Below are 3,386 nucleotides of genomic sequence, written 5' to 3'. Positions count from 1 at the left end.
CTCCTTTGAGGCTATCAAAAGAGGAATCTAGAAGTCGGGGGGGGGGCGGGGGAGAGAAAGGTCCCAATAGAATATGTGGTTATGGGTGCACTGGTAATGAGTGGGTGAAGTAGCATATATTCAAAGAGATATAAACTTCCATACCTCAATTAAATTAAGTGTTACCTCAATTAAAAATTTTTAAAAATGTTACCTCAACTAAAAATTTAAAAGAAAAAAGAAATGTGGTCTAAGAGATGAAAATAATTAAGGCACTTTTGTGTTGGATAGCTTAGAATGGTAGGCTTAGCTAAGGATAATTACTTTCTTAAAAAATTATTTTGATTTTTTTGGTTAAATTAAATGTGATTTTTTAAAAAGAAAAAACAATGTCATCAAATTTAAAGATTTGTAAGGTTTTCTAAATTCACTCAATCATTTCTGCTTCAATTATAATTCAATTGGCAATGATATAAATACATTTTAATTTATAAAAAATCTGTCTACCTGCTCTCTTTAACACTATCAGTTTTACTTTTTTTTTTTAATCATTGAAATAAGACTAGACTAAAATAAATAACTCTACAATGGGACCTATTTCATAAGGTTCTGATTACATTTACAACCCAACTGAAATTTACTCAAACAAACATGGCTCTGTGTGGGGTATTTGTACCTACTTTTTTTTAAATTTTTTTTTTAAATTTATTTATTTGTACAGAACTGGGGTACAGGCCAGAGATGCAGAGGGTGAGAGGATTCACCAGAGACAGAGTGGGGTACAGAACAGGCAGATCGACAAAGTACACTGCTGAGGGGAGCAGTGGGAAGGTCAGGAGAGGTGTGCCTCGCCATGTGGATCTCCCCGGGGCAGGCGGGGATCGAACTCATGCGGAAGTGGCTTAAGCTTCTTTGTGCTGGGCTTTACCCCACTGCGCCACCAGGGAGGGCCGATATTTGTACCTACTTTTAAAGCATAAGGGAAGATAAAATTCATCTGGACATATTGATATTAAGATTTCTCTATTTATCTAAAATAGAGAAAGTTTATTTGCAAGTAATGTGATTATTAGTAGTAATTAAAAGAATAAAAGGAGAAAAAACATGAGACCAATGAACTAAAAGTATGTGTTTACTTATGTATGTGAGTATAGGCTAGCTATCACTGACAAAATTGTGTCATTTACATATTTTTTTTACAATATACTCATAGTAACCTGGGATATTCAAAGGCTATATATTATTAAGAAGTTTTAATTTTATAAAGGAGATATATCCATCTTAGGGGTATCATAACAAAATAATACAGAATGAATGACTTAATGGCAGAAACTTTTTTTTTTTACAATTCCTCAGATTAAAACTCTAAAATCAATAAACAGACTTAGAAATATATATATGCATCTTACAATTAGTGTTTTTGTGATTATTGGGTAAGTACCTACAGGGTAAAATTATTGAGTTACATGTAGATCTACTTTTAGTACTTTGAGAAAGTCCAAACTGTTTTCCTAACTGATGAACCATTCTAAATTCCCACCAATAGTGAATGAGTGCTCCTTTTCACCCACAACTTCACCAACATTTGTTGTTTCTGATCTCACCATGAAAGGGGATCTTACTATGGGTTTTATTTGTAGGTCACTGAAGAAAACTGATGGTAAGCATTTTTTTCATATGTCTGTGAAGCATCTCTATGTGTTCTTCGGAAAAATGCCTATAACTTATTTCTACCTCCTATTTTCTTGACAGTTTTTATCATGAATGGATATTGGAAATTATCAAATGCTGGTATTTATGGATACAATCATTTGCTATTTTTACCTTTCCCTTTACTTTTGCTGGTGAATTACATCAATCTATGTGTATTTGTTATATTTGCTGAACCATTTTTACATCCATAGAACAGATCCCACTTGGCCTTTGAGCTGAATTTGCTACACGAAATCAGAAATAAAAAGACAGTGATCAGACAATTTCTCTTATGCATGGAATGTAAATTACCAAAATAAGTGAATTTGCAAATCAGTTATGGAATAATTCTAGACTCTAAGAAAAACATAATGATTAATAGAAGGAAAGGAGAAAGAGGAAGGCATAAACCTGATACCTGTGTAATTTTGTAAGTCAGTGGTTAAATAAAAATTATTTATAAAAAATACATTTTAACACCACAAACAATGAAATATTTAGAAAAAACTAGCAAGATAAAAGATCTGTACACTGAAAACTATATTAATCAAGAAATCTAGGAAGACAAATGCATGCAAAGATAGTACATTTTTGTAGATAGAAATAATGAATATTTTTATAATGTCTATACTGTCAACATAGTCTACAGCTCTAAAGCGATCTATCAAAATTTCATTGACATCTTTATCAAAAATAGAAATATAATCCTCAAATCTGTGTGAAACATAAAATTCTGAATATCATATCAATCTAAGAAAAGAAAACAAAGCTGGAGGCATCACACATTCCAGTTTAAAAATATATTATAAAACTGTAATAATCAAAACAGTTTGGTCTTTGAATATAAGTAATAAGCTTCAATGTAACAGAATGGAAAGTTCAGATATAAGTCAATGCATGTCTATTCAAGTAAATTCTGACACTTGTGTCAACAACATACACATGAGCATGATAATTTCTTTAATAAATAGTGCTCAGAAAACTGGAAAATTGAGTCTTTTCTTACATCATGCACAAAACACAATTTACAAATGTATTAGAGATTTACATGTAAGGCATAAAACTTTAAAAGTCCTTGAAGAAACACTTGGGAAAAAACTCCTTGACATTGCTTTCTTGGCAGTTATATTTTTTTATTGTAACACCAAAAGTGATAAAAAAAAAAAGAAAAAGGTGTCTATAACAAATTAAAAACCTGTACAGAAAAGGAAACAACAAAGTGAAAAGACAAAGTATAGAATGAGAGAAAATATTTGCAAACTGTACATCTGATAATGGGTTGATATTCAAAATATTTTCAAACCATAATTTGATGGTAAAATAAGAATTAAACAAATTTGTAAAATGGGCAGAGAAACAAAATAAACATTTTGTTTTCCAGAGAAGACGTATTAATGGCCAATGTGTACATTAAAGAGTGTGCTTAACACCACACCATCACTAACCAACAGGGAAATGTAAATTAGCCCTCTAATTTACATTAGACTTCACAGGTTTTAGATGGCTTGGATTTAAAAAAGAAGAGGAAAGAAAGAAAAAGATAAAGATGTACATTATAATGATCATTATGAAAAGCAGTATAGAGTGCTCCTCAATTTATTAAAAATAAAACTGCTGGCCCAAATGCCCAAAAGTAGATGACTGGATTAGAAAGATGTGGTACATATATACAATGGAATATTACTCAGCAACCAAAAAAGAGAAACACATGTCTT

The sequence above is a fragment of the Condylura cristata genome, unplaced genomic scaffold (assembly GCF_000260355.1).
Source record: "Condylura cristata isolate star-nosed mole 26May11 unplaced genomic scaffold, ConCri1.0 scaffold00020, whole genome shotgun sequence".
NCBI lineage: Eukaryota > Metazoa > Chordata > Mammalia > Eulipotyphla > Talpidae > Condylura > Condylura cristata.
The sequence above is the reverse complement of the archived record's forward strand: the minus strand, read 5'-3'. Positions refer to the sequence as shown.